This window comes from Rutidosis leptorrhynchoides, chromosome 10 (assembly GCF_046630445.1).
Source record: "Rutidosis leptorrhynchoides isolate AG116_Rl617_1_P2 chromosome 10, CSIRO_AGI_Rlap_v1, whole genome shotgun sequence".
NCBI lineage: Eukaryota > Viridiplantae > Streptophyta > Magnoliopsida > Asterales > Asteraceae > Rutidosis > Rutidosis leptorrhynchoides.
This window is the reverse complement of record NC_092342.1, coordinates 73,967,998-73,988,354: the sequence shown is the minus strand read 5'-3', so window position 1 is coordinate 73,988,354 and position 20,357 is coordinate 73,967,998.

Genomic DNA, 20,357 nt, shown 5'->3' with positions numbered 1-20,357 from the left:
ACTATGCTCAATTAACAACTTTTTATTATTTATTATTATGAATTATTATGAATTATTTAAATATTATATTATATTCTTGTGCATAGTTGACTTGTACTTTCAGCTCCGTTGCGTCGAGCGTTGATAGTTGGCTCGGGTACCGGTTTCGGATTTTCGAACGTCCTTTCGTATAATTTAATATCTTGTACTTTGCGTTTTATAACTTGTACTCTTGTCATTTTTAGACGTTTCTCATCAATAAATTGAACCTTTTGAATTGTATCTTGTACATTTGAGCTTTTTGGACGTTTGTGTCTTCAAATCTTCGTTTTCGCCTTTTGTCTTCGCACTTATTTATTTAAACAATTACAATGAAAATATAATATAATTACATATGAAAACCTATTATTTAGAAGGGATATTGCTATGAAATATATGTTCCTTTTTAGCCTTATCAAATATCCCCACACTTGAGCGTTGCTTGTCCTCAAGCAATACAGAACTTGAAATAAAAACATACATGAATCACTTTTTTATTCATCACACTTTGTACATTAGTGATTTTGATATGGTGGTATAAACAATGATAGTAACGATAGAACCATGGTTAAAGGTGGGTGTGTCATCCACAGTTGCCTCGGGTTTAGGTCAACGACACTTGCAATCAAATAGCCGATTTACTTTCGGTTTCCAAAGCAAAGTGCACATTTGAAAGGTGGTTTACAGTCCCACATGACTATGAAAATGTAGATCCTTAAGAAAATTGGATCTTTATGAAAACATTTGATCTTTTTGAAAATTTAATCTAGCTTTTACCCTAGATAAGTTTTCCGGAATAACCCTTCACCGGTGTTTGCAAAATATTTTTGTGGGTTGTGTGGGTTTCAGATTTGAAAATTTTAGCTCAACACTTGTGGTTTTGTGTTACCCACATGCTAACCTTGTATTGGGAAAGCAACACGTCCAGTTTACTTGTTCCGTATATTACCTTTCGGTAAACTACCGTCCGGTTGTAAAGAAAAGCGATGAACAACAAACTGTTAAGGCAATGTCTAATGACATGCATATGATTATGGTCTTAAAACGTGTCGGATGCTAGTACTTTCCTTTGTAGGAGCAATAGTAAAGATCATCCGATGATTTTTCGGTCTGGCATAAGGTCCTGTCTTCGACCATGCTATGCAACCACCGTTCTTACGGTTGACACCCGATTTGGTTCAGGTGACCTAATGAATTCCAGGTGAATTCCTAGGATTTTACATTCAATGGTAATGAACGCATTGAAAATGGGTTTTCAAAAAAAAATCGGTTTTAATTTGATCAAAATATTTTCTCGTTCAAGCTCGAGTTTAGATATCATCGAATTCCATGAGTTTGTAATTCTCAATCTTAAAAGTCAATCTCAAGGATTGAGTAATATCAGGCTTAAATGCTGATTTTTAATCTTTAAGATTAGATTATCCTTTCTGGGGGTCTGATTCATTAGTCTTATCAAGCTAATTTGCACGGCGTCCTCCCCATTTTACGAGACAGATCCTCTCATGGTTAGGATAAGTCTGACCACTTGCCGACCCTGTTTGATGCTGAGGTCCGTGGATTTCCTGCTGATTTTAGAGATGACTTTTCTAGATTTTTCGTCAACCTACAGCTGGTCTGGACGATAACTTCATGACCTAAATTAAGAAGCGCGTTTCTTTTTCGGAAGACTTTACTTCCTTTTAATGATGGAATTGATTCATCGTGTAGATCCATCTTTTCTTTCAAATGTATTACAATAAACTGGATAAAACAGTTAATTTAGTCCAAAACAAAAGCACCTGCAATAACTTTACAGAAACATGTGATAGATAGTTTTTAATTGAATAACTTGGTACATTCTCCCCACACTTAATTTCTTTCTTTGCCTTTTTATTCTCCTTTATTCCATTTTAAATGAATTCAAGTGTTTTAGGGTGTTTCTCAATTTATGTCCTTTTCAAGGTAACGATAATTTCGGTATTAACACCTAGTTTTTATCGTTCATAAATATATAAACATGATTTTGAATTCATTTATTTGAAAATTTTTAAAATTTTCACAAAATTTGGCAAATAAACTCAGTGCAAACCCGAGAGAATTTATAACCCTTCCCCACACTTGAGATCATGCAGTGCCCTCATTTGCATGAAATCAGACTATAATTATAAATTCACGAGGGTGATAAGTGTAGAAAAGTGATTAAAAATACCCAGTTTGTAATTACAAACCTCGTCGAATGATAGATGGCGCGCCTCATCGTTAATTCCTTCTTGTTTTATCACACATGTTTTTTTTTCCTTCAAAAACGGCTGCTTTTCTGAGCTGTTTGTTAATATTTGAAAATGCGTCTTTTACCCTAATCTATTATGCATGTTTATTAACGAGTTATGCACTAACCTGAACCCTAATTTAACGTTAAGTGGGGTTAGACTTCCCCAAACTTAGCTGATGACATGTGAAGTCAGTAGAATAAGTTCCACGAATTAGAATAGTGAGCCAGTTATTTACATCCCGGATGGTATAAAATATATCAATGGGTTTAAAGTTTAGACCCACCAGATCGTCACTACTTAATTCTTTCTTAAGTGTAGCTTTTAGTAAATCGATATGTCTCTTTTCTGGTTCTTGGTCAAATGGATCGATATGCACCGACATACATATTTTTATTTGGTGGACAAATTCTAACATTTGCTTCCGTTCATTTTTGGGATCAAAGTGTTCACCTCTATTACCCAATTGGGTAAAATTTGAGATGTCATTATCTATTACAGCTCTTAGTTCATCTTCGGTGGATAACTCGTCTATTGAGAATATTGGTTTGGAAGGTTGTGGCTGGATTGAAGCAAATTCTTCTTCATTAACGGTCCTTATCGGTTCCTCCACTTTGGTCTCGGGGGTAAAATTTTCAACGTTATCATTTTCCAAAGAGTACCAATTTGTCACCCTTAATTCTTCTTTTGTTGGTAGAGGCTAATGTGTCGATATGTTGTGAAATTGGTAAAGCTGAATAAAAAGTATCATCGGGATAATTGGTGATTTCGGAGCTCTCGAATTCATCAAAATTCGATGCTATGAGATTTTCTTGTACATTACTCCTCAGATCAACAGGTGTGTAATCTGATAGAGTTTCAGCTTGCCGATTTACAAACTCTCTCATTTGTTCATTTTGAGCATCAAGTTCTTCGAGTTTGATTTTCATATTGTCTAAAAGATTTTCAGACACATAATTTTACTCGTCTTCTGGTTGTTGAGTTTGGATATATTCTTGGGAATAATCCCAATTTGAATTGTATTCTTCATAATCATTCCATTCAGGTTCCATGGGTGCATAATTTTTCATAGGAACATAATAAAAACATTCCCAAGTTGAGTGATAATCTCCACAGATTTCACAACCAGTTATTGTTTCGTCATTCGTGATCCAAGATTGACCGAACGAATTGTCATCAACATCCGTTTGAGAGTATTGATTAAATTGATTTCGTATGTCATAAAGAGTTTCCAAAATATTCTCGAGATTTTCCATAATGCGCTTATTACCAAATTTTAGCTACAATGTGGTGCATTTACTTAATTATCCTATTAGTTATAAAAATAAAAATTATATAAGTTATCAAATTAATAGACTTTTCTGCTTTTGCCCACGTTTCGAATAGCCAATAGATGCAGCAAGGAGCCAGAACCCTTTAAATCGGAAGCTCACAACTCAGCCACTAACAAATCCAACTATTACTACGAAGCAGAAAATTTGGATGTCTATTAATTTAACCGCTTAAATTAATTTTTCGTAATTTAAAGAAATATTAGATAAGAAATAGAAAATTCAATGTCCTAAAAACTAGAATGGCGAGAAATAAGAAAGAAAAAGAGCGCGTCGAAAAACGTCGAAAAAGAAAAGGGTTGAAAAATAAAAGGCGTCGAAAAATAAAAATAAGAAAGTAGCGCGTCGAAACTTAAAAAGGAACTAAAAACTAAAAATTAAAAGTTGCGTCTAAAAATATTAAAGCTTAAAAGAAAAACTATATCCCAAATGGCAATATCTTAAAAAGGTACTAAAACTTAAAAAGGGCGTCGCAAAATTCTAAAGCACCTAAATCTTAGTCTAAAGAAAAAGCACTTAAGGGATTTTATGGCAAAGCCTACAAATCTAGAAATAAAAATAAACTATGGCAAAAACTAAATTTAAAACTAAATATGAGCAAAAAAAATACAAATATTACACTAAAACAAATAAAAAGATACAAAATATAAAAATAAACTTAAAGTTGTAAAAAGTACAATTTTTATAAAAATATTATTTTTATATTATTTATTTTATAAAACTATTAATTTTATAATTTATTAAAACTAATTAAACTAAAAATACAAATTAATTAAATAAAACTAAAACTAATAATTAAATAAACTAACCTAATTAGGGTTATAATAATAATTATTATAAATTAATTAAAACCCTAAACTGTCGGCTGAGGTTACCAGGCCTGTCAACTCAAGCCATGCGATCGCATGGTTTGGAAGTTAAAATCTCATGCGATCGCATGAGGTAGGGTTTCGGGCCAGGAGCTAGGCTGCTACAGTGTTCGGGCCCGAGAGTTTTTATTTAAATATTTTTTTTTCTGTTTTCTAATTTTCTGTTTTTATATAAATACAAAACATTTAAATAAAACTTATATTTTTATAAACTAAAATAAAAATAAAAAAACTTTATAAAACTTTTAACAAACTCATAAAAATATATAAATTTTTGTTTTTCTTTTTATATTTTTGGTTTTTTTTTTTCTAAAAATGATATACAAATATATTTATAAAATATAGTGTTTCGCCGAATCCCCGGCAGCGGCACCAAAAATAACTTGATGATGTAGCGTGATGGTACGAAATAGTATTATTTTTAATACAAAATACTACAAAATATGACACAAGTTTTATTAATTTACGAATGGGATATACCTAAACCTTGCTACAACACTATAGGCAGTGTACCTAATCGTAGAGTAGTGTAGTTTTTAGTAAGTCCGGTTCGTTCCACAGGGAGCTAGTGATTACGTACTATATTTTTATAAAACTATATTTATATAAATATATATATATATATATATATATATATATATATATATATATATATATATATAAGTAGTAATATTATTATAAAAGGGGGTTTTTTACCGTTTAATGACCGGTTTGTCGATTTTATATTTTTAAGCGTAAAGATAAATGACAATAATTAAAGTGCGTAAAATATATAAATGACGATAAATAAAATAACAATAAATAAAATTGCGATAGAATATGAAATAAAGGGATTATGCTTATTTAAACTTCCGTAATCATGATGGTTAACGTTTTGATTTTAATTAATTGTTACTCGGGTTAATTGTCCTTTGTCATGGTTTATTTGATACCTATCTGGTTTTTATCCATAATAGTCCATCGGTCATAAATATAAAATGCGAGTGTCCTCGTCAAATTACCCTTATACCCGAAGTCAAATATTCCAACTAATTAAGGATTTAAACTGTGACGCAGTTATCACTTCTTTCAACAATTACACCAGTTATCACTGTATGTAATCCACCCCTGTTTTGATTAGATATGAATATTAATTTACCCACTTGATCAGTTTGAATAATCAATTACCCAACCCGAATAATTAATTAAATGATTATAATAGATTCCATATGAACGTCACTAAATAGGACAACCATAATCATTATTAATTATTAGGATAATTAATTTGAAGATAGGTTCGACAGACTCCAATGAGTTGTCACTCAATTGGACAATACCCCCCATCTATTAATAGTCAATAGTCCAATTTCCACAAGTGTCGGTCTTTTGCCCAAACCTTAATTATGGTACAAAATCCAATTACCCCATCTTAATATTTAGTCAAACATCACGATTACTTCAGCTTAAATAAGCATAATAATAACTTAGTTACGAGACATTAATTTAAAAAGGAAGAACATAACTTACAGTGATTATTAATCGTGTAGCGTTACACGGACAGAGTTTCGACTTTAAAACCCGTAAAACATTCCTTACAATAACCCAATTATTATTAAACTTAAACTAAAATTAAAATTATAATTGTATATATATATATATTACATGTAAAGAGAAAGAAAGAAGAAAAGGTGTACATAAATCGATCAAATGAATTGCCTTTTATAGGCAAATACTGAATTGAAATTTTCACTTATGACCCCTTAACTATGCTCAATTAACAACTTTTTATTATTTATTATTATTCTTATTATGAATTATTTAAATATTATATTATATTCTTGTGCATAGTTGACTTGTACTTTCAGCTCCGTTGCGTCGAGCGTTGATAGTTGGCTCGGGTACCGGTTCCGGATTTTCGAACGTCCTTTCGTATAATTTAATATCTTGTACTTTGCGTTTTGTAACTTGTACTCTTGTACTCTTGTACCTAGTTTTTAAATTTCTCACGCTACATCATCAAGATTTTGACTCTGCAACTGCATTAATTACGGAGTATATTTTAATTATTATTATTAAAACCCTAATTAGGGTTTATTAGTTAATTAATATTAATTAGTTTAGTTTTATTTATTTAATTTGTATTTTTAAGTTTAATTAGTTTTATAAATTATAAAATTAATACTTTTATAAAAAAAATAATATAAAAATAATATTTTTATAAAAATTGTAATTTTTACAACTTTTAGTATATTTTTATATTTTGTTCCTTTTTAATTGTTTTTAGTGTAATATTTGTATTTTCTGTTCATATTTAGTTTTAAGACATAGTTTTTGCCATAGTTATTTTTATTTCTAGATTTTTAAGCTTTGTCGTAAAATCCCTTAAGTGCTTTTTCTTTAGACTAAGATTTAGGTGCTTTAGAATTTTGCGACGCCCTTTTTAAGTTTTAGTACCTTTTTAAGATATTGCCATTTGGGATATAATTTTTCTTTTAAGCTTTAATATTTTTAGACGCAACTTTTAATTTTTAGTTTTTAGTTCCTTTTTAAGTTTCAACGCGCTACTTTCTTATTTTTATTTTTAACGCCTTTTATTTTTTCAACCCTTTTCTTTTTCGACGTTTTTCGACGCGCTCTTTTTCTTTCTTATTTCTCGCCATTCTAGTTTTTAGGACATCGAATTTTCTATTTCTTATCTAATATTTCTTTAAATTACGAAAAATTATTTTAAGCGGTTAAATTGATAGACATCCAAATTTTCTGCTTCGTAGTAATAGTTAGATTTGTTAGTGGCTGAGTTGTGAGCTTCCGATTTAAAGGGTTCTGGCTCCCTGCTGCATCTATTGGCTATTCGAAATGTGGACAAAAGCAGAAAAGTCTATTAATTTGATAACTTATATAATTTTTATTTTATAACTAATAGGATAATTAAAATTTGGTAATAAGCGCATTATGAAAAGTCTCGAAGATATTTTGGAAACTCTTAATGAAATACGAAATCAATACTCTCAACCGAGTGTTGATGACAATTCGCTCAGTCAATCTTGGATCACGAACGACGAAACAATAACTGATTGTGAAATCTGTGGAGATTATCACTCAACATGGGAATGTTACTATTACGTTCCTATGGAAAATTACGCACCCACAGAACCTGAATGGAACGATTACGAAGAATACAATTTAAATTGGGATTATTCCCAAGAATATATCCAAACTCAACAACCAGAAGACGAGGAAAATTATGTATCTGAAAATTCTTTAGAATATATGAAAATCAAACTCGAACAACTCAATGCTCAAAATGAACAAATGAGAGAGTTTGTAAACCGGCAAGCTGAAACTCTATCAGACTACACACCTGTTGATATGAGGAGTATTGTGCAAGAAAATCTCATATCATCGAATTTTGATGAATTCGAGAGCTCCGAAATCACCAACTATCCCGATGATACTTTTTATTCAGTCTTACCAATTTCACCACATATCGACACATTAGCCTCTACCAACGAAATCATCGATCAATCAATAAATGAAGCAGAAGTAAGGGTGACAAATTGGTACTCTTGGGAAAACGATAACGTTGAAAATTTTCCCCCTGAGACCAAAGTGGTGGGACCGATAAGTACCGTTAATAAAGAAGAATCTACTTCGATCCCGAAATTCACCATTCCACAACCTTCCAACCCAATATTCTCAATAGACGAGTCATCTACCAAAGATGAACTACAAGCTGTAATAGATATTGACACCTCGAATTTCACCCAATTGGGTAATAGAGGTGAAAACCTTGATCCCAAGAATGAACGAAAGGAAATGTTAGGAATTGTCCACCCTATAGAAATATGTATGTCGGTGTATATCGATCCATTTGACCAAGAACCAGAAAAGAGATATATCCATTTACTAAAAGCTACACTTAAAAAAGAATTAAGTAGTGACGATCGGGTGGGTCTAAACTTTAAACCCATTGATATATTTTGTACCACCCGAGATGTAAATAACTGGCTCACTATTTTAATTCGTGGAACTTATTCTACCGACTTCACATGTCGTCAGCTAAGTGTGGGGAAGTCTAACCCCACTTAACTTTAAATTAGGTGTTCGAGTTAGTGCATAACTCGTTAACAAAAATGCATGATAAGTTAGGGTAAAAGATCCATTTTCAAATATTAGCAAACAGTTCATAAAAGCAATCATTTTTGAAGAAAAACATGTGTAATAAAACAACAAAAGGAATGAACTATGAGGCGCGCCATCTATCATTCGACGAGCTTTGTAATTACAAAACTGGGTATCTTTAACTACTTTTCTGCACTAATCACCCTCGTGAATTTATAATTAGAGTCTGATTTCATGCAAATGAGGGCATTGCATGATCTCAAGTGTGGGGAAAGGGTTATAAATTCTCTCAGGTTTACACTTGGTTTAATTGCCAAATTTTGTGAAAATTTGAAAAATTTTCAACTAAATGAATTCAAAATCATGTTTATACATATTTATGAACGATGAAAACTAGGTGTTAATACCGAAATTATCGTTACCTCGGAAAGGACATAAAATTGAGAAACACCCTAAAACACTTGAATTCATTTAAAATGGAATAAAGGAGAATAAAAAAGGCAAAGAAAGAAACTAAGTGTGGGGAGAATGTACCAAGTTATTCAATTAAAAAAAACTATCTATCACATGTTTCTGTAAAGTTATTGCAGGTGCTTTTGTTTTGAACTAAATTGACTGTTTTACCTGCAATATTATAATAAAGATAAAAGAAAAGATGGATCTACACGATGAATCAATTCCATCATTAAATGGAAGTAAAGTCTTCTGAAAAAGACACTCGCTTCTTGATTTAGTCAAGAAGTTGTCGTCCAGACCAGCTGTAGGTTGACGAAAAATCTAGAAAAGTCATCTCTAAAATTAGCAGGAAATCCACGGACCTCACCATCAAACAGGGTCGCCAAGTGGTCAGATTTATCCTAACCATGAGAAGGATTTATCTCGTACAATGGGGGGCACCGTGCAAATTAGCTTGATAAGACTAATGAATCAGATCCCCAGAAAGGATAATCTCCTTAAAGATTAAAAATCAGCTTTTAAGACTAATATTACTCAATCCTTGAGATTGACCTTAAAGATTGAGAATTCAAACTCATGGAATTCAATGATATCTAAACTCGAGCTTGAACGAGAAAATATTTTGATCAAAATTAAAACCGATTTGTTTTCTGAAAACCCATTTTTAATGCGTTCATTACCATTGAACGTAAAATCCTAGGAATTCACCTGGAATTCATTAGGTCACCTGAACCAAATCGGGTGTCAACCGTACGAAAGGTGGTTGCATAGCATGGTCGAAGACAGGACCATGTACCAGACCGAAAAACTATAGGGTGAGCTTTACTATTGCTCCTACCATGGATAGTAATTGCATCTGACACGTTATAGACCATAATTAAAAGCATGTCAGGGGACATTGCCTTAACAGTTGCTTGTTCAACGCTTTCCTTTACAACCGGACGGTAGTTTACCGAAAGGTAATATACGGAGCAAGTATACTAGATGTGTTGCTTTCCCGATACAAGGTTAGCAAGTGGGTGACACAAAACCACAAGTTTTGAGCTAAAATTTTCAAATCTGAAACCCACCAAACCCACAAAAACAATTTGCAAACACCGGTGAAGGGTTATTCCGGAAAACTTATCTAGGGTAAAAGCTAGATTAAATTTTTAAAAGATCAAACTTATCTACATTTTCATAGTCATGTGGATCTACATTTTGATCTTTTAAAAATTGGATCTTTATGAAAACATTTGATCTTTTTGAAAATTTAATCTAGCTTTTACTCTAGATAAGTTTTCCGGAATAACCCTTCACCGGTGTTTGCAAAATATTTTTGTGGGTTGTGTGGGTTTCAGATTTGAAAATTTTAGCTCAACACTTGTGGTTTTGTGTTACCCACTTGCTAACCTTGTATTGGGAAAGCAACACGTCCAGTTTACTTGTTCCGTATATTACCTTTCGGTAAACTACCGTCCGGTTGTAAAGGAAAGCGATGAACAAGAAACTGTTAAGGCAATGTCTAATGACATGCATATGATTACGGTCTTAAAACGTGTCGGATGCTAGTACTATCCTTTGTAGGAGCAATAGTAAAGATCATCCTATGATTTTTTGGTCTGGCACAAGGTCCTGTCTCCGACCATGCTATGCAACCACCGTTTCTTACGGTTGACACCCGATTTAGTTCAGGTGACCTAATGAATTCTGATGAATTCTCAGGATTTTACGTTCAATGGTAATGAACGCATTGAAAATAGGTTTTCAGAAAACAAATCGGTTTTATTTTTGATCAAAATATTTTCTCGTTCAAGCTCGAGTTTAGATATCATTGAATTCTAGGAGTTTGTAATTCTCAATCTTTAAGGTCAATCTCTAGGATTGAGTAATATCAGTCTTAAAAGCTGATTTTTGATCTTTAAGGAGATTATCCTTTCTGGGGATTTGATTCATTAGTCTTATCAAGCTAATTTGCACGGTGCCCCCCATTGTGCGAGATAAATCCTTCTCATGGTTAGGATAAATCTGACCACATGGCGACCCTGTTTGATGCTGAGGTCCGTGGATTTTCTGCTGATTTTAGAGATGACTTTTCTAGATTTTTCGTCAACCTACAGCTGGTCTGGACGACAACTTCATGACCTAAATTAAGAAGCGCGTTTCTTTTTCGGAAGACTTTACTTCCTTTTAATGATGGAATTGATTCATCGTGTAGATCCATCTTTCTTACAGTAAATCGGGTAAACCAGTTAATTTAGTCCAAAGTAAAAGCACCTGCAATAACTTTACAAAAACATGTGATAGATAGTTTTTAATTGAATAACTTGGTACATTCTCCCCACACTTGGCTTTTTTCATGCGTCTTTTTATATCTTAATAAATAAATTCAGGCGTTTTAGTTGTTTCTCAATTTATGTCCTTTCCGAGGTAACAATAATTTCGGCATTAACACCTAGTTTTATCGTTCATAAATATGTATAAACATGATTTTGAATTCATTTACTTAAAAAATTTTAAAATTTTCATAATATTTAGAAAATAAGCCAAGTATAAACCCGAGAGAATTTATAACCCTTCCCCACACTTGAGATCATGCAATGCCCTCATTTGCATAAAATCAGACTATAATTATAAATTCATGAGGGTGATTAGTGTAGGAAAGTGATTAAAAATACCCAGTTTGTAATTACAAAGCTCGTCGAATGATAGATGGCGCGCCTCATCGTTCATTCCTTCATTTATTATATCACATTTGTTGTTTTGCATCTTGTCGTCAAAATCAGTAGCTTTTGCTGAACTTAATGTTAGTCTTTGAAAGTGCGTTGTTTTACCCTGTTGTTTACATGATAAAATACAAACATATATACATATTTTTAAAGTTGGGTATATTACCCCACGTTCAAAAATTTATAAAATCAAATATTTTTTTTTTTTTTGCATACTTTAAATCAATAAAATTAAAAATAATGATGACAAAATTTTTCGTCCCGCGCTCGGGTAAAGTAATTTCGGCTCAACGACCTAGTCTTCAACTCACGACGAATTTTAGAAATCATTTTTTTTCAACTTAATGAAATAAAGTAAATTTTTGTTTTTAAATTCACACAAAACTTAAAAAGAAAACATATTAATTTCATATAAAACCTAAAAAACAAAAAAAATTCAGAATGGGGGGAGAAAACTAGTTCTTTAGTGTCTGCTAGTGGAAAAGACCAATCGGATTCCATTCTCGGAACTACATGAGAACAGAACAACTAACTCCAAACAGCATTTTCTTTTTAGAATATTTGAATCTCCTCACACTTAGGTAGATGTGGTGTCGAAATTGTGATTAACTTCATCGTCAATTTCTCTTGGACCATAATCAACTTGCATATCTGTGACTTTTGCTTTAAGCCAGTGACCAGCTTTTTCCGTAATATCCACAAATTCAACTAGCTTCGCCTTTTCTTTAGGCGACAGATTGGATACTAACCGGTTATATAACTTAAAGTTCCCCTTACTTTTAGCATCAATAACCCGTTTAAAAAGTTTCTTCATTGAACTGTTAATAACGGGGTCATTTAATTTCGTATCAACTATGGGGTTCTTTATTATCAAGTCATCATTAGGTGTTACTTCATTTTCCCCACACTTAGGCGTTCTATTATTGTTAAGCATTACCATTGGAGTTGGTAAAACAACATGGTTCTTACCAATCGTTTTTGTCGGTTCAACGGTTTTGGTTTGTGGATATTTAGACTTTTGAATCATAAAGGTGATCGATTTCTCATCATTACTAAGTGTCATTCTACCCTTTCTTACATCAAATAACGCCCCGGTGGACGCTAAGAATGGTCGACCTAAAATTATAGGAACGTTTGAGTCCTCTTCTATGTCAATGACAATGAATTCGACTAGAAAGGTTAAATTACCTACTTGAATGGGTAGGTTGTAAGCAATTCCAACTGGGTGCTTAATGGTTTGATCAAGGAGTCGAACACTCATATCCGTTGGAGTTAACTCACCTACACCTAATCTCTTATATAATGAAAGAGGCATAACACTCACACTTGAACCTAAATCTGCTAGTGCATCATACATGACACAGTCACTAAGTAGACAAGGAACAATAAATTCACCCGGATCACCTACCCTAGGTGGAGAATTTGGTGGAACTGTCTTCACCGGGTTTACTTCTACTGTTTTTGTTTCTTGCACTTTTTTATTCTTCTTCTTCTTCTTTCCAGAGGTATCACAAACTTTATTACCTATTACTTGCTCATACTCAACTCCTTTTCTTGGAAATGGGATGGGTTGTCTGTATGGTGCCACCACTGGCTTTACATACTCGGGTGGTGGTGGTGGTGTAACTTCTTCATTGTTACTTACATCTAAAACCTCCCCATCTTCTGAAGCTGGTTTTTCAGAATTTGTTGAAACCATATTAACATTTTCATTCCGAGGATTTACTTCAGTATTACTCGGTAGCTTTCCTTGTTTCCTTTCACTCATCAATCTAACAAGAGTACCTACTTGTTTTTCTAGATTCAAAATAGAAGCTTGTTGAGTTCTAAATGACTGATCAAACCTCTCATTCGTTTGAGTTTGAGTTTCAATAAATTGTGTTTGAGATTCAACTAGCTTAAATACCACTTCTTCCAGATTTGACTTTTTCTCTTCGGTTTGTTGTGGTGGTTTATACAAACCAGGTCTTTGTTGATTGAAAGTGTTGTTTTGAGTTGGTTGGTTATTCGGACCTTGTTGGTTATACGAGTTATTGTCGGGTCCTTTTGGATTGTAAAGAATGTTTTGATTTCGATTGAAGTTTGGCCTTGGCGGTTGATAATTATTCTGATAACTATTTTCCAGCCTTTGGTTCATGTATGAAATGTCCCGTTCTTATTGATTAAAAACGTTCCATATTAATTGATTTCGTTGCGAGGTTTTGACCTCTATATGAGACGTTTTTCAAAGACTGCATTCATTTTTAAACAAACCATAACCTTTATTTCATCAATAAAGGTTTAAAAAGCTTTACGTAGATTATCAAATAATGATAATCTAAAATATCCTGTTTACACACGACCATTACATAATGGTTTACAATACAAATATGTTACAACAAAATAAGTTTCTTGAATGCAGTTTTTACACAATATCATGCAAGCATGGACTCCAAATCTTGTCCTTATTTAAGTATGCGACAGCGGAAGCTCTTAATAATCACCTGAGAATAAACATGCTTAAAACGTCAACAAAAATGTTGGTGAGTTATAGGTTTAACCTATATATATCAAATCGTAACAATAGACCACAAGATTTCATATTTCAATACACATCCCATACATAGAGATAAAAATCATTCATATGGTGAACACCTGGTAACCGACAATAACAAGATGCATATATAAGAATATCCCCATCATTCCGGGACACCCTTCGGATATGATATAAATTTCGAAGTACTAAAGCATCCGGTACTTTGGATGGGGTTTGTTAGGCCCAATAGATCTATCTTTAGGATTCGCGTCAATTAGGGTGTCTGTTCCCTAATTCTTAGATTACCAGACTTAATAAAAAGGGGCATATTCGATTTCGATAATTCAACCATAGAATGTAGTTTCACGTACTTGTGTCTATTTTGTAAATCATTTATAAAACCTGCATGTATTCTCATCCCAAAAATATTAGATTTTAAAAGTGGGACTATAACTCACTTTCACAGATTTTTACTTCGTCGGGAAGTAAGACTTGGCCACTGGTTGATTCACAAACCTATAACAATATATACATATATATCAAAGTATGTTCAAAATATATTTACAACACTTTTAATATATTTTGATGTTTTAAGTTTATTAAGTCAGCTGTCCTCGTTAGTAACCTACAACTAGTTGTCCACAGTTAGATGTACAGAAATAAGTCGATAAATATTATCTTGAATCAATCCACGACCCAGTGTATACGTATCTCAGTATTGATCACAACTCAAACTATATATATTTTGGAATCAACCTCAACCCTGTATAGCTAACTCCAGCATTCACATATAGAGTGTCTATGGTTGTTCCGAAATATATATAGATGTGTCGACATGATAGGTCGAAACATTGTATACGTGTCTATGGTATCTCAAGATTACATAATATATAATACAAGTTGATTAAGTTATGGTTGAAATAGATTTGTTACCAATTTTCACGTAGCTAAAATGAGAAAAATTATCCAATCTTGTTTTACCCATAACTTCTTCATTTTAAATCCGTTTTGAGTGAATCAAATTGCTATGGTTTCATATTGAACTCTATTTTATGAATCTAAACAAAAAAAGTATAGGTTTCTAGTCGGAAAAATAAGTTACAAGTCGTTTTTGTAAAGGTAGTCATTTCAGTCGAAAGAACGACGTCTAGATGACCATTTTAGAAAACATACTTCCACTTTGAGTTTAACCATAATTTTTGGATATAGTTTCATGTTCATAATAAAAATCATTTTCTCAGAATAACAACTTTTAAATCAAAGTTTATCATAGTTTTTAATTAACTAACCCAAAACAGCCCGCGGTGTTACTACGACGGCGTAAATCCGGTTTTACGGTGTTTTTCGTGTTTCCAGGTTTTAAATCATTAAGTTAGCATATCATATAGATATAGAACATGTGTTTAGTTGATTTTAAAAGTCAAGTTAGAAGGATTAACTTTTGTTTGCGAACAAGTTTAGAATTAACTAAACTATGTTCTAGTGATTACAAGTTTAAACCTTCGAATAATATAGCTTTATATGTATGAATCGAATGATGTTATGAACATCATTACTACCTTAAGTTCCTTGGATGAACCTACTGGAAAAGAGAAAAATGGATCTAGCTTCAATGGATCCTTGGATGGCTCAAAGTTCTTGAAGCAAAATCATGACACGAAAACAAGTTCAAGTAAGATCATCACTTGAAATAAGATTGTTATAGTTATAGAAATTGAACCAAAGTTTGAATATGATTATTACCTTGTATTAGAATGATAACCTACTGTAAGAAACAAAGATTTCTTGAGGTTGGATGATCACCTTACAAGATTGGAAGTGAGCTAGCAAACTTGAAAGTATTCTTGATTTTATGAAACTAGAACTTTTGGAATTTATGAAGAACACTTAGAACTTGAAGATAGAACTTGAGAGAGTTCAATTAGATGAAGAAAATTGAAGAATGAAAGTGTTTGTAGGTGTTTTTGGTCGTTGGTGTATGGATTAGATATAAAGGATATGTAATTTTGTTTTCATGTAAATAAGTCATGAATGATTACTCATATTTTTGTAATCTTATGAGATATTTCATGCTAGTTGCCAAATGATGGTTCCCACATGTGTTAGGTGGCTCACATGGGCTGCTAAGAGCTGATCATTGAAGTGTATATACCAATAGTACATACATCTAAAAGCTGTGTATTGTACGAGTACGAATACGGGTGCATACGAGTAGAATTGTTGATGAAACTGAACGAGAATGTAATTGTAAGCATTTTTGTTAAGTAGAAGTATTTTGATAAGTGTATTGAAGTCTTTCAAAAGTGTATAAATACATATTAAAACACTACATGTATATACATTTTAACTGAGTCGTTAAGTCATCGTTAGTCGTTACATGTAAGTGTTGTTTTGAAACCTTTAGGTTAATGATCTTGTTAAATGTTGTTAACCCAATGTTTATAATATCAAAAGAGATTTTAAATTATTATATTATCATGATATTATGATGTACGAATATCTCTTAATATGATATATATACATTAAATGTCGTTACAACGATAAACGTTACATATATGTCTCGTTTCAAAATCATTAAGTTAGTAGTCTTGTTTTTACATATGTAGTTCATTGTTAATATAATTAATGATATGTTTACTTATCATAATATCATGTTAACTATATATATAACCATATATATGTCATCATATAGTTTTTTTTTACAAGTTTTAACGTTCGTGAATCACCGGTCAACTTGGGTGGTCAATTGTCTATATGAAACCTATTTCAATTAATCAAGTCTTAACAAGTTTGATTGCTTAACATGTTGGAAACATTTAATCATGTAAACATCAATCTCAATTAATATATATAAACATGGAAAAGTTCGGGTCACTACAGTACCTACCCGTTAAATAAATTTCGTCCCGAAATTTTAAGCTGTTGAAGGTGTTGATGAATCTTCTGGAAATAGATGCGGGTATTTCTTCTTCATCTGATCTTCACGCTCCCAGGTGAACTCGGGTCCTCTACGAGCATTCCATCGAACCTTAACAATTGGTATCTTGTTTTGCTTAAGTCTTTTAACCTCACGATCCATTATTTCAACGGGTTCTTCGATGAATTGGAGTTTTTCGTTGATTTGGATTTCATCTAACGGAATAGTGAGATCTTCTTTAGCAAAACATTTCTTTAAATTCGAGACGTGGAAAGTGTTATGTACAGCCGCGAGTTGTTGAGGTAACTCAAGTCGGTAAGCTACTGGTCCGACACGATCAATAATCTTGAATGGTCCAATATACCTTGGATTTAATTTCCCTCGTTTACCAAATCGAACAACGCCTTTCCAAGGTGAAACTTTAAGCATGACCATCTCTCCAATTTCAAATTCTATATCTTTTCTTTTAATGTCAGCGTAGCTCTTTTGTCGACTTTGGGCGGTTTTCAACCGTTGTTGAATTTGGATGATCTTCTCGGTAGTTTCTTGTATAATCTCCGGACCCGTAATCTGTCTATCCCCCACCTCACTCCAACAAATCGGAGACCTGCACTTTCTACCATAAAGTGCTTCAAACGGCGCCATCTCAATGCTTGAATGGTAGCTGTTGTTGTAGGAAAATTCTGCTAACGGTAGATGTCGATCCCAACTGTTTCCGAAATCAATAACACATGCTCGTAGCATGTCTTCAAGCGTTTGTATCGTCCTTTCGCTCTGCCCATCAGTTTGTGGATGATAGGCAGTACTCATGTCTAGACGAGTTCCTAATGCTTGCTGTAATGTCTGCCAGAATCTTGAAATAAATCTGCCATCCCTATCAGAGATAATAGAGATTGGTATTCCATGTCTGGAGACGACTTCCTTCAAATACAGTCGTGCTAACTTCTCCATCTTGTCATCTTCTCTTATTGGTAGGAAGTGTGCTGATTTGGTGAGACGATCAACTATTACCCAAATAGTATCAAAACCACTTGCAGTCCTTGGCAATTTAGTGATGAAATCCATGGTAATGTTTTCCCATTTCCATTCCGGGATTTCGGGTTGTTGAAGTAGACCTGATGGTTTCTGATGCTCAGCTTTGACCTTAGAACACGTCAAACATTCTCCTACGTATTTAGCAACATCGGCTTTCATACCCGGCCACCAAAAATGTTTCTTGAGATCCTTGTACATCTTCCCCGTTCCAGGATGTATTGAGTATCTGGTTTTATGAGCTTCTCTAAGTACCATTTCTCTCATATCTCCAAATTTTGGTACCCAAATCCTTTCAGCCCTATACCGGGTTCCGTCTTCCCGAATATTAAGATGCTTCTCCGATCCTTTGGGTATTTCATCCTTTAAATTTCCCTCTTTTAAAACTCCTTGTTGCGCCTCCTTTATTTGAGTAGTAATGTTATTATGAATCATTATATTCATAGATTTTACTCGAATGGGTTCTCTATCCTTCCTGCTCAAGGCATCGGCTACCACATTTGCCTTCCCCGGGTGGTAACGAATCTCAAAATCATAATCATTCAATAATTCAATCCACCTACGCTGCCTCATATTCAGTTGTTTCTGATTAAATATGTGTTGAAGACTTTTGTGGTCGGTATATATAATACTTTTGACCCCATATAAGTAGTGCCTCCAAGTCTTTAATGCAAAAACAACCGCGCCTAATTCCAAATCATGCGTCGTATAATTTTGTTCGTGAATCTTCAATTGTCTAGACGCATAAGCAATCACCTTCGTTCGTTGCATTAATACACAACCGAGACCTTGCTTTGATGCATCACAATAAATCACAAAATCATCATTCCCTTCAGGCAATGACAATATAGGTGCCGTAGTTAGCTTTTTCTTCAATAACTGAAACGCTTTCTCTTGTTCATCATTCCATTCAAATTTCTTCCCTTTATGCGTTAATGCAGTCAAGGGTTTTGCTATTCTGGAAAAGTCTTGGATGAATCTTCTGTAGTAACCAGCTAGTCCTAAAAACTGGCGTATGTGTTTCGGAGTTTTCGGGGTTTCCCACTTTTCAACAGTTTCTATCTTTGCCGGATCCACCTTAATACCTTCTTTGTTCACTATGTGACCGAGGAATTGAACTTCTTCCAACCAAAATGCACACTTTGAAAACTTAGCGTACAATTCTTCCTTCCTCAATACTTCTAACACCTTTCTCAAATGTTCACCGTGTTCTTGGTCATTCTTTGAGTAAATAAGTATGTCATCAATGAAAACAATGACAAACTTGTCAAGGTATGGTCCACACACTCGGTTCATAAGGTCCATGAACACAGCTGGTGCATTAGTTAAACCAAACGGCATGACCATAAACTCGTAATGACCGTAACGTGTTCTGAAAGCAGTCTTTGGAATATCATCTTCTTTCACCCGCATTTGATGATACCCGGAACGTAAGTCAATCTTTGAATAAACAGACGAGCCTTGTAGTTGATCAAATAAGTCGTCGATTCTCGGTAGTGGGTAGCGGTTCTTGATGGTAAGTTTGTTCAACTCTCGGTAGTCGATACACAACCTGAATGTACCATCTTTCTTCTTGACAAACAAAACAGGAGCTCCCCACGGTGATGTGCTTGGTCGAATGAAACCACGCTCTAAAAGTTCTTGTAATTGGCTTTGCAGTTCTTTCATCTCGCTGGGTGCGAGTCTGTAAGGAGCACGAGCTATTGGTGCAGCTCCTGGTACAAGATCTATTTGAAATTCAACGGATCGATGTGGGGGTAATCCCGGTAATTCTTTCGGAAATACATCGGGAAATTCTTTTGCAATGGGAACATCATTGATGCTCTTTTCTTCAGTTTGTACTTTCTCGACGTGTGCTAGAACAGCATAGCAACCTTTTCTTATTAGTTTTTGTGCCTTCAAATTACTAATAAGATGTAGCTTCGTGTTGCCCTTTTCTCCGTACACCATTAAGGGTTTTCCTTTTTCTCGTATAATGCGAATTGCATTTTTGTAACAAACGATCTCCGCTTTCACTTCTTTCAACCAGTCCATACCGATTATCACATCAAAACTCCCTAACTCTACTGGTATCAAATCAATCTTAAATGTTTCGCTAACCAGTTTAATTTCTCGATTCCGACATATATTATCTGCTGAAATTAATTTACCATTTGCTAAT